We start from the raw sequence: 12,594 nt of genomic DNA on the forward strand, positions 1-12,594 counted from the left end.
ATAGCGCAAAGAAAACACTTCAGTCCTAACTCTCTAATTAAGCTCAACTAAAAAACTAAAAAAAGTGTGTGGTAAATGCCGCCACGGGGATTCAAACCGTCGACCTCTGAATTTAGAAACAACCGCTCTCCTAAGTTCACTAGTGCTTCTTAAAAAAACTACATCAAACACAAAAAAGATTGAATTAATTTTTAACATCATTTACCTTTCTTATTTATTTTGTTATTTTTATTAGCAAAAGTATTGCAAAATAGAATGATGTTAATCAGTCTTGATTAACATCAATCTACTAAGCAAGAATGCTTGACAATAAAAGGCTTTTGAGCCAGTCAGCTCATCAAAGAACTCTGTTACAAGCGTATCACAAAGCGAAACAATTAATTATTTCCTCATGATTCTTCGATAGCGTTGAGCTTAATTAGTGAAAACCTTAGAATTTCCTAATTCAAAGAAAATATATGTCAATCCTTATCAAGGGGTTCCTAGGATCGATTATCTTTGGCATCCTTACTTGATTGATAATACGCATAATACCTTTATAATACGCATTTTATCAAGGAATGGACTTCCTCGCCTGTCGAGCTCATACAACCCGAATGTCTTTAGGGGGCCTGAATGATGAGACATCGTCTGGTCGTACTTGTTCCATCTTTATCGTTTCGTCTTCTCCAGTACTAAGTAGTGGTCAAGAGTACTCGTCCTGGGAAATATTTCTAAAATAAAAATAAAATAAATGAATAAATCATATTTTACCTCAGAATAACATTAAAAAAATATACATAGAAAAGAAGTAAAAACAGTAAAAGTAAATTGAGACAAAAGGCATAGGCTCAGCTTATAGAAACGGCGATCGTACCGTGGAGCGCTGTTTTTCAGCCTCTGCCTACTCCCTTATGGTATTGAGCGGGAGTCATTGCTACGAGGGCTTTAATCTTATATCTATTCCTTATAAACTAGGTCGTAACTATATCCAAAATAACAAATGCACATAAGATTATAATTATAGTTATTGGCATAATAATAATTAATTTCTAAAAAAAAGGAAAAGAAAAACAATACAAGTAAACAAGTTCATGGAGTTAGACATTGCGTGTAGTTCTGTATACGTGTACGTGAGTGTTATGTCTTTTATTATTTCAAAAGTTATTTATCTTAGGGATTTGTGTCAAATGTATTTTACTATTTTCAAATTTTTACAGTAAGCATGCTTCAAGTTTTCTGCCTTGTTTTTTTTTATTTCCACCCTACCTATTTCTGCCGCCAAACAGTAATGTAAGCATTACTGAATTCTAGTTTTGAAGGGTAAGAACCTGATAAGAAGTATGTAATGCTGAGGTTCCATATTTTTCATTAGTACTAGATTCCGTTTATTAACCTTTTACCTTTGTACCTTTATTTTTTATTGTAAATGTGCTTAACAATAAATGTCTTATTATTATGATTATTAGTACGCCACTATAGAAAGGTTATTAGCAATACCCGAAAACCTTTCAACCAACTTTTTCAAAGTTCACAGTATTTATATGTTTGCTTACTAATCAATAAAACTGAATTTGATTTTTATGGAAAATGGAAAAAAGTCAATATGAATCCTGTTGTGGCAATCGACTATTTGCGTGCGTTACTACAGGGTCACCATAATCGAGTTTCTAAAATAATCAATCAGGTAAAAAGTGGCGTTTTAGTCGCAAAAATATATTTCGTCGATAGGTACCGCATTGTGTTTTATCGCTAGGATAATCTGATTTTGGCGGCACTAATATCGAGAAACACAGTATCTAACTTAAATTTTATTGCACCAGAAAAAGCAGTGAAGTGAACGGTTCTAATACCAAAATGGGAATATTATAAGTTTAAAAGAGGGGATTTACTAAATGTGAGACTATATAAAATACATGAGACTTGTCAACTTATGTTTCAGGAAAGTTGATATTGAGTACGCGATTCGGTGAGCTGTTTTGCTTGGTTATAAAATAACAACGGTAATCTTAGGCAGCATTTTCGAGCATGCGCGAGAATTCCGTGGAAGATTTAGGTTCGTATCTAGTTTGTACGTTACACAATTCTTTCAATCAAAAATTTGCCTCCATTCCGTTCCGCCGCAATATACATTGAGCCTAAGACGATGTTAAAGACAATATTTTGGCGGTTTCAACAGTATATAAAACATATATGTGGGGTATGGCGATATAAACAACGCGAATTTAATGAGTTTTTTTTATTTCAACAACGTTTAAACAGTATCGTAAACGTAAATCATAGATGAACCATAGACAAAAAACTTGACTGCTAACTCATAGTTAAACAGTTTTTTGAATTTATAAATCTAACACACAGCACTGTTTCCGCATATATGTAGGTAGTAGAGTAATAGTACCATCTTATATCGTATCGATGGCATGCTTGACACTGTCGTGGTGAAAGTATTTGCCAATCGGCGTAAGGTACTCATCAATTGTAGCCCAGAGTGAGCCAGACGTACAGGAAAGGTGTGGTACGTCGTGCGGAGGGATTCCTTTCTTACAAACTAAATTTACTTATCTTCATGCATAAATAGGTACCTTTGACATTTTGCATGAAAATTACTACATTAGAATTCACACAGGCCATGAATACTCTCGAGATACTGTTCTTACCAACATTATAACTGTATTACGGTATTACTAACTCACCGATTTCCTTATTTATTCATTGAATAGTTAAAGTAAGACAATGCGTCTCCTAAGATCAGATTTCAAGGCTTTACGCTATTGTTTCAACACTGAAAGGTATTTAGAACAATAGTGGAAATTATAAATTATTAGCAATATTGATTACAAATTGGCAAGTTTTCTACTTATAGCCATTTACATAGAGGTAAGTATGTTTTAAGAGATAAGTAACTAGTAATATTATAAATAAGTATAACTAGTTGTAGTTTACGAAACGACTTTTGACAGCGTTGAGCAATGTTCCATTCCCTGCATCGTTGTAATATAGACAAAAAGTATGTGGATATCCTTCGGGAGCTATACAAAAACGCAACTCTCCAGGTCCGAATGCACAGACTTACCGATTTCGTCCCAATCCGACGAGGTGTTCGTTAAGGCGATACTATTTTGTTAAACAATATTAAAAAATAGATGTTTAGAGTACTATCTCACCCAAGCTATTCACTACTGTGCTCGAGGATATTATGAAAACACTCGACTGGGGCGAGATAGAAGTAAACATTGATGGCCGCAATTTAACACATCTGCACTTCGCTGACGACTTGGTCCTCTAAGCTTAAAGTATCGAACACTTGCAAAGCATGCTAGCATGCAAGATCTGCACCAAGCATCGATGAGGGTGAGCCTAAGGATGAACATGACCAAAACCAAGGTTATGACCAACTTTGCGGGTCCTAAATATAATATACTATAAGCAACTGCCCTATAGAGGTAGTGAGCGACTACATATATCTCAGTCATTATCTATCCTGCGACCCCGCTTCTCAGCTTAAAGGTACCACGAGACGAATTCAATTAGGATGGGCTTCAATAGGTTGGAAGATGTGTTCAAGTCTAGAATCCCTCAATGCCTGAAGACCAAGGTGTTCAACCAATGTGTCCTACCTATAGGTACTTATTTATGCTTCCGAGACATGGCCGCTCACGAAAGAACACGTGCACAAGATTCAAGTAACACAAAGGGCAATGGAGCGCGCCATGCTCGAAATTTCTCTGTTGGACCACGTACCCAATGTAGACATTCAACGTCGCACAAAGGTAGTAGACGCGGGTACGAGGATAGCCAAGCTTAAGTGGAAGTGGGCGTGGCACTTGGCTAGAAGGGACGATGGAAGATGGACGAAAGCCGTTACTGAATGGTGGCCAAGAGACGCAAAAAGGCCTAGAGGCAGACTACCAGCCATATGGATTGATGACTTTAAGGCCATAGTTGGAAACCACTGGACACGACTCTCAAGGGACCGGAAAGAATGGCGCAATAGAGACGAGGCCTATACTCAGCAGTGGGAGCAAAAAGGCTGAAATGAATAATTTTGATTTTTTAAACTTGTTTACACATGTAGGAAATGAAACTATTTTTCCAACAAACAACAAACAACAAACTACTCCAGTCTACTAGTGACTAGTCCAGTCGTCGGTTTGTTTGAAAAAACAAATATACGCGATTTAAATCCGGAAAAATAGTTTCATTTCCTATGTGTAACAATCGCGAAAACCTAAGATCTCGATATTGTTTACATATGAGTAGATAAATAACTAAGTTATACTCAAATGTCCAAAAAACCATTGTATCTTCTTACTTCTCCGGAATATCCTTCTTTACTTAGGAATCGCGTATTTAAGGCGAAAACGCGACCGGTAGCAACAATATTTGCCCAACGCTTTGGAACTTTTGGATTTCCACGGCTCATGGATAGGGCTGAGGCCGGATTTAATGAATGTTTGACATTTATGCGATTTTATGGTTTTTATACATACAAGAGTCGAGTTTATTTCAGATGAGTGACGCAGATCTGCGTCTCCGCTACCGGGCGCGTGATTACGCGTCCCGCGCACCGTCGCGGGGCGCGGTGCAGTGTGTTGACCGCCTTAGTGGGCAATTTTCAGATTACCTTTGTCTACCCAATTTCGGTGACAATTTCTATTATTTAAATACTGGAGTATTTTATTGAAATATTGAATAATGTTTCTGGTTACTACACTCGAATATGAAATAATATTTTATGCTAATATTTTACAATATTGGAATAAAAAAATTGCCACCGAAATTAGGTAGAGAAATCTGACCTGAAAATTACCCAAGTATATCATTAAAGTCACTTTCATCTACATATAATGTTATTGATTACAATATTTTATATATTTCCTAAATAAATACGATATAATGGTTAGATAACGCTGTATAGAAAAAAATGGTTACCAAAAGCGATCCGATCCGCTGACGGTTTAAGTTTCACGGTAGATCTTTGTCAACAACTTCCACCTAAATTTAGAGTTTCCTGGAATTACAGGGTTCGTTAATAATGGAAAATTTATGTTAATTCACCTCAAAGGTACAAGGCAAAAACTAACCTCGTCTTACATTTTTGGGTCAAATTATATTTAATCTATCGGGGGCCAGACGACCACTTGTATCAATCACTCGGGCACTATTTATTATGGGAACGATAAACACGCATTATGCCGTACCATATGATGTATAGGTGTAACGTAATACAGTCATTATGAGTTAGTATAGTGACACATACGAGGTCATCAGTGATTTGCGGAGCATAATCTATATACACAAAAACGTATTTATGGGATAGACGTTGATCGATTGTTTTCGATTTTGTAAGTTGTGAAAGAGATTAGCGTTTGATCGCACAAGAACTCCTTGAATTTGGTGAGTTTATTTTTTAGACAAATAGGTTTGGTTAAGAAAAGACGAGCTTTTGTTTCATTTTTTTAAACAGTTGACAACGATATTCTAATCTTGTAAGATGATATGTCAAATGTATGTGGTATGTAGGATGGTATTTTATATTGAACGTAGTTGTGAAACTCGATTTAACATAATTATGAATGTACGTATAACGGCCATCCTAAAGAAGGGCCAGGTCAAGAGTACCCTTAACCGACGAGCGTGTATGAAAGCATTGATGCGTGTTGATGAGGTAAAAGATGTGTGTCAGGACCGTAGCAAGTGGAAGACTGTTGTCTCTGCCTGCCCCGATGGGAAAAAGGCGTGAAGTATATGTATATATGTATGTATGTATGTTAACGTTAGGATAAGAGTGAATGATAAAATTGAAGGAGAGGAATGAGTGAGTGAGAAAAGAAAGAGCAGCGGCGGGTGAAGAGCAGGGAGACAGGAAGAATTTTGGTTTTTATGTACACGAGCCGAATTTTATTGTTAAGAAGAAATATCTTCATTTCACATATATGTAGGTATATTATTGTGTGCTGCGATTTTAATAATTTTCTTTACAAAAGGAAAAAACCGATGCCTATAAGCTTTTTTAAAATGTTTAGTAAATTCTAACAAAAAACGAGAATGTTTATATGAAGTTCCGAAATTCATATTTATTACGGCAGTAAATAAAATCACTGCCTGTGATTATTTAACGTCAATATATTTCTACAGGGAATTTGGATAAAAGAACTGGAAAACCAAAAATTCTTTCTTTTGACATATGACCATCCATCGGGCCTTACCACAGATATAGGATTCCTATATGTATTGGCCTTACCTACTATTAATGATCCCGCTGTAATCGAACCCTGTGGCATATCATGTATACATGGTATGATTGTCATAGCACGGAGTTTTAGTGGGACACTAGTATGGTTCGTCACATGCGTAGTAGGTACATTAGCACGTCCCAAAGAAAAGGTTGGCTCCGAAGCTGCGCTGGCGGAACTATTAAAAGCCAAAAGCTACAAAATATTAACAGACGACAGAAGTTAACTAACCAGTATAGTCGTACAAAGGAAGAAAATAACGCTGCAAAATGTTGGGCAACCTGGTGATAGGACAAAATTTCGTTAATTTAATATAGCCCTAGCTTCGTATTTAAGCCTTTAATGTATGTTCTCCCTTTGTATCAATGTTGATAACATTTTAGTTACAGAATTGGATAATCTTTTTTTATTTATTTACAATGGCCCAATTTGTATTTTACAAGGGTTCTACTCCCGTTGTGTGGGAGTATAAACACAGGAACACAATTTGTCTGCTTATTTTCATCAAGGATGTGTCTTTTTTAGATTTACATTTTTTATAGAACACGGATTTATGCATATAAATATACATACATTGAGTTGGTAGTAAATAATGAAGGTTTTTTAAATCTTTACCAAATTACGTCATAACAGTCTTTTCGGTTGTGGGTAATTTTCAGGTTAGCTATTTCGACCTAATTTCAGTGGCAAGTTTTATTATTTAAATATTCTAGAATATTCTCATTATTATTTAATATTTGAGTGTACCTGAAATATTACTTTATATTTCACGTTAATATACTTAAATAGTAAAAGTTGCCACCGAAATAATGCAGAGAAAACTAACCTGAAAATTACCCGTATATCATATATACAATGGATAAAATCATTTATAAAATACGCAATGCTAATAATCATCTCAGAAAATATAAAATTTGTGGGTAAATAAATAAAAAAAAATAAAAAACCCCAGTGTTTTAGTACACGTGAAGAGTTAAATAGTTAGATAGTAGGTACGCATATCCATGGTTTAAGAATAGGTTAACTTGAATTACTTTCATTCAAAATATTCAATACATTTTTAAGTATGACAAAACTTCGATTCAGAAATCGGTTTACGCTTATTACACCATGTAACACGATCCATGTTTCTGGGTTTGATATATTCCGGGATGATATTGATATAACATTTTCAAATTTGTTTTAACACAAAAAAAATATTTTCCTGCAAAACTTTGCTGTTGTGATCAGGACAATGAAAAGTTTGCGTACATGAACGGTAAAAATTTTCGGGTTTCTTTTATTTAAACACAAAAAGGGAACATTACATTTCAACTCAACAGTATATTTTAACTAAAATTCTACAAATTGATGCAAAGAACCAAGAAATGCGTAAATTGCAGCTACGTAAATAGTACCGTGACAGCCACAAAACAGTAGCTTCAGGGCTATAATTACTCTTTTCTATATACTTGCTGCTTAATTAAACAAAAGCAATACTGTCAAAGCAGAAACAGAACCTTTTTGAAAATTTGTTAAATAGCATTATCGATGCATTTCGAAATCATTTAGTTTTAAAATCTTGTTAAAATAATCTGCTAGTAATTACTTAATAATTAATAATTTCGAATTTCATCGATAAAGGTTTTTTTGTTGCCTTTTCAGTCTCATCTTTTATTAACCAGACTATATTTGCTTGTTGGCGTGGCAATCTCTTGAAGGTGTTAGATTTGAATATTCAATTAAAACCGCCCTGAAATTTACAAGAGAAGAGAGCGAGACATCTTTCGAGTAATCTTGTTATAGGTTTTGCAAGTAACGTAATACCAGTTCAAATAGACCTTTAAAATTAGCCACGAGTTTGCTTTAGTTGGTTATGTACTCGATGCTCTCAACACACTATGACGATAATTTTATTAAGGCATGTATTTAAATGATTATTTTAAATTTGTAAACCCAGTAGGCAAAAAATCTAAACGGTCATCTTTTTTAATGATTGATTCTCTTTCCCTGAGACATAAAATAAATTAAATCTTTCTTACTAAATGAAAAAAAAAATGGATATTTTAATCTGTTTTGAGCTACGCAAAAAATGTTTGATTTGTATAAATTAACTTTGATAGCTATATGTTGGGCCTTAAATCTAAGACAAATGAGATTCAAAAATAAAATTTATATACTTATTTTTAAAACGAAGTAAATGATGATTATATTTGTACACTAATATTATATTAATTACAATATAATTTGACCTTTTTTTTTTATAATTTGACCTGAAAACATGTTCGGAAACGCACGCAAATTAGATTTGGCACTCGCCGGCCGCTGCTGCGTCACGTTCACTTCCTCGTGCTGCTTTTTCATGTACTAACCTTTTTTTTTACTCGGGGAAATCCATCATGATGCTATTCTTACCTTCATAGCCTACTGAGAGGCGCGCGCGGGTGCACGCGGCTCCTTCTCAAGCCACATGTAGACGACGAACGTTTATTCCCATGATCGTCGTCATGGCTCCCTATATATATATATATATATATGTGGCGACGGAAGTCACGCCGCTTTTTGTTTGGGACAGATTGGAACATGTAGTTGCTGTGAATATTCTTGTCTATAGATTGAAGTCTTTGAGTAAGTATTATTTTTACTGGCAAATATTAATTTAGTATGCTTAAACATAATAATAGTGTTACCTTGAATGTAGTTCATTTATAATTTATCTGTAGTTCAATTAATATCGATGGATAATATATACATATGTATATCAAACAACAAATATCGTTTATTTCAAAAAGTGCACATTTATAATAGATTAATTATTTCTTTGAGGATCAAATAATATTATCCCATTTATTAAAGTTCCTTTACCTATACATTTAATTACGCATACAAATAACGGATTTTAAGAAGTTCAAGACAAGGCACTGGCATAATTAGATTCATTTCCAATCTAAGGCAAAACATTCTAGTGCTGTCGCAAAAAATATTTTTTGGCATAGTTTCATGGAATGGGTGCAAACACGGCTTAATTGAAATTAATCACAGGCCTGGTCTAAGCATTTCTGTTAATCCATTTACCTTAATTTGTTGATATCAGGTCCTAATTAGGTTAACAGGGAGTTAAATAAAAAATATGGTGTCTACCCTTAGTTCACGGTGAGGTTTGCTTAATGTTGAAGGGTATTATCCCAAATTGCTAAAAATAATAAAGACATTTATTTGGTAATAAATATTTACGCCTTCTATAAATTATGATGTTAAGCTTTTTGATGATTGTTTTTGCTGATTTAATCGGTTCTAGTTGCAAAAAACTAGATTTAGTCGGTCCGCCGTTCAAAAGTTATAAGGGTGTTTTACTGTCCTTGCACAAGCTTATTCCAGCGCGGCACTATTTCTCAATATCGAGAACCACAACACCTAGCTTAGATTTAATTACATTAAAAAAGGTCGGGATTTAGTTGGTTATAGTCGTAAAAAAACTAGATTTAGTCGTTACGCCGTTTTGAAGTCATTAAGGTGTTTTACTGTCCATCCTGACATAAGCTTATGCCGGCAGCACCATTTTTTAATCTCGAGAACCAATGCCAATGGATTTCAGTTCATTTCATAATTTCAAAAAATTGTAATGTTTTATTGTTGTAATTTGGTTTTATTTTATAGCCAAGGCTTCCAGTTTTTCATTATCGTGGTTTTCCCTACTTTAATCTGTTAGATTCCTAAATGGTTTTGACATTGTGTTATCGGAGCAAGTATCTAAGCCAAGTCATTCTCCTTCCACGTTGAAATATGGGTCTAATCCATCATGCTGGTTTTGAAAATCTGTGCTAATTAATAAGTACAACCCCTATTTCAATGATTTAATAATCAGGCAATAGATTGTTTTTACGCTTCGAAAGTAAGCTTATTTAGTACATTATTTCCTTTCCCTATAAACATACAGCATGTAAGTAATCAGAAAACGTATAGCGTTGAACATTTTCTAATAAGGTTTGTTTATTTTTAAGTTTATTCAGTTACCCCGAGGTTTCCTGGAAGAAATGAAGAAAAAAAAATTAAACTCATAGAGTTTATTGCTTATTTTATCTCTCAGGGAAATCTGCATTACGAAGTACAGTTAAATGAATGACCAAAAAGATGAAATAAAGTTAAAGTCAAGGGATCATTTATTCCATAGGTAAAATAAATTTACACTTGAAAATGTCACATTTAAGCTACTGCTCGTTCACTACGCTGACCCTGAGAAGAACGAGCAAGAAACTCTAGGGTTTGGTCTTTTCAAATAAACTTAAAATGCTATGGAATACACTTTGAATCAAATTTGTGTGGAATCTAGAGCCTTGTCGTCTTTCCATACATCTTTATCTAACACGTAGTATTTAATTTTGTAATATAACTTTTCATTCAAAATACTTTTAATGTAGTTCTTAAATTTAGGAAATGATAATCTTAATATATGTTCCGGAATTTTGTTGTAAAAACGTATACAGTTGCCCATAAAAGTGTCGTTTACCTGGTTAAACGAAATCGTGGTACCATGAGTTTGGACTTAGCTCCAAGGTTAATATTATGGATATCTTCTTTCTTAATGAAATTATGTATATTTTTACGGGCATATAAACTATTTGAATAAATGTACTGTGATTCTACAGCCATGATACCAATCTCCTTAAACTTTTCTCCGAGAGAAACCCGAGAACCTAAACGGTACACAGAACGAATCGCAATTCAAATATGGTTTGAATGTCTGCCGCTATTCCCCACATGAGACTCGCGTAGGACATTATACTATGGAAGTACCTAAAGTAAACTAGTCTAGCAGTACTAACATCGGTAAGCACACGCATTCTGCGGGCTGCGTGTGCAGCGAAGCTTAATCTGCTGGCCATGGAAGATATAAGATTATGTAACTTTGGCTTTGAGATATATAGCAGTAAGGCCGCCTATTGTACCCTTTTTTGTTTGTTTTTGTATTTGTTATTGAAAGGTAAATTTTGTAATGGAACGTGTTCAGTTTTAAGCATAATACTACAACTCTTTTCCTTCCATAGTCGTATTCCGCACACCTAAGATTAACGAGGAGGCTGACATTGAGTTGTGCGATACAAGATACTTATTTATCTCGATCTGACATCACAATACTCATTCCACATTTCACTACATTTGCAATGTCGTCACGTACAGTAAACCAAAAAATCCAGTCCCTTGGAACGATCATTACAGGAGTCTAAAAGTTACGTAAAACCAGGTCGGACGATCAGTTGCAGTATAATATATACCATATACGAGACACGACTAGATGGTGCCGAAGTAAAAGCATCTGAATTAAAAGGCGTTTCTCTTAGTTCCAAATATAATATATAAATATGATTTGCGGTGCGGCGATGTGACAATGACGATGTACCTCATGTATAACAAGCTCATTGTCAATCACAAAATTTGTTAAGAAACAAGACTAATTTAGTTTCTTAACAAATTTTGTGTACAACATGCATTTCCATCATCTCATAAAAATCCCACGACATACTATTATGATATCGTTATTACTATTTGTAACATATACAACCTCCGATGTTGATAGCGCACAATGTGCCAGTCACTTAACCATTCTAGGAAACATTACCAACACCGAAAAGCAAAAGCATTCATCGGTGAAACTAATAAAATGAAAAAAAATTAATTGATTTACTAATCATACATATCATACATTTTTTTTATAATATCAATTGACAGGACGAACAAGTCGTGCACCTTATGGTAAGCTACTCGCCTGTCCATAACAGTTGCAGTGCCACTCAGAGCTTCAAATCGCAAAGATCTGAGGGGCACTGCCACTGCGCCCGTCACCCTGAGACATTCGTTGACAAGTCCCATGTGCCTGTAATTTCACCAGCACTCTTACCCTACAAAACCGGAAGACAGTAATGCTAACATTACTGCTTGGCGGCAGAAAGAAGTAAGGTGGCAGTACTTCCCTGGACGAACTCTTTGACAAGTAGCTCTAACATAAAAAAACATATACGCCGCCAAAATCATATTCAAAGTATTTCGGCATGATTCTTTTTATACGCCCACCGGATGAAACCCAGATAGAGTTCCTTATTAACGATATGAAACTTGACGCGCCCTAGGTCAAGACGGACCAATTAATTTTCAAAAGCTACTATAATAATTTAGTATCATTGGCCTATTTCCAACATTGTACCTTTTATGCCACTTGGAGTGGAGACTTTTATGGAAATTTGAAGTTAAATATTTTTAAAGCTAGGAACGAATTTGTTCCCAGTAATTATTGACCAATTACATTGTAGAGTTACTTTTCAAAAAATCGGGACAGGATCAGTCAGCCGTCCATGGGGTTTGTAAAGTTGGTTTGTTTTTAAAACTGTACGAGATTTCAATCCTA

The 12,594-nt window shown here is 34.7% G+C and overlaps 1 long non-coding RNA gene across 1 annotated transcript; it reads right to left on the reverse strand.

Annotated features, from left to right (window-relative positions):
• Positions 1-689: 689 nt before the first annotated feature.
• Positions 690-5,139, reverse strand: LOC113237156. Its single transcript, XR_003311014.1, has 3 exons — positions 5,064-5,139; positions 4,912-4,990; positions 690-713 (listed from the first exon to the last, which is right to left on the reverse strand). It is a non-coding gene; the product is annotated as an uncharacterized LOC113237156 (long non-coding RNA).
• Between the last annotated feature and the right edge of the window lie 7,455 nt (positions 5,140-12,594).

Source organism: Hyposmocoma kahamanoa, unplaced genomic scaffold, assembly GCF_003589595.1.
Source record: "Hyposmocoma kahamanoa isolate Upper Pololo Valley unplaced genomic scaffold, ASM358959v1 93, whole genome shotgun sequence".
Taxonomy (NCBI): Eukaryota; Metazoa; Arthropoda; class Insecta; order Lepidoptera; family Cosmopterigidae; genus Hyposmocoma; species Hyposmocoma kahamanoa.